Source organism: Halyomorpha halys, unplaced genomic scaffold (genome assembly GCF_000696795.3).
Source record: "Halyomorpha halys isolate HHAL.00 unplaced genomic scaffold, Hhal_1.1 Scaffold454.1, whole genome shotgun sequence".
Taxonomy (NCBI): domain Eukaryota; kingdom Metazoa; phylum Arthropoda; class Insecta; order Hemiptera; family Pentatomidae; genus Halyomorpha; species Halyomorpha halys.
Genome location: NW_027116284.1, coordinates 150,054 through 150,780, shown reverse-complemented (window position 1 = coordinate 150,780; position 727 = coordinate 150,054).

Here is a 727-nt window from a genome sequence, read left to right as displayed (position 1 = left end):
CAACAATTAATTTAATATATATATATTTTTTTAGTATTTCACGTATAGTCTGATATAATGGATACAGTAAAAAAAAAATGCCCTATTCTTCCCATGGTGGTACATCGTCGGTCCATTATTACATATTGATTATTGGATTGTGTACATTAGTTTCTTTAATGCATCAGCTACTTCTCTACTACGCCTTTTCAGTGTATTGTGAAGTTTATGAATATCAAAGCTCACATACATGTGCTGTCATTAGTTTAAATAAAAAAATTGAAATAAAACTAAAATAACTTTAATAAAATTGGACTAATGTACTATTACTGTATGGACATCATTGGATATTTTAAAAACATTATCTCATACAAAGATGCTGCTCTACATATTTTATTTTTTAATATTTATTTATTGCTATTTACAACTGTACATTATAATACATTTAGTAAATCTGATCTCGGTTAAATTGGAGTGTTATAGACGTGTAGAGAAACTACCCATTGGCATCATTCTAATGACGTTTTACATTAGCAGGTGTCATGGCCATCTTCTTTTCAGGCGAACTAGAAACTAGGGGGTTTAAGAAATTATATTGGAAGAAGTGAGTTTTGGTTCAGGCTAGATCGGTTACATAGGGAACATTAAGGTCCTTATGTATGATTTTATTTGTGACAAAGTAAGGAGCATGAGGATTTTGGAACATATTTAATTAATATGGTTTTGTTAAATTCAATCATTAAAACAT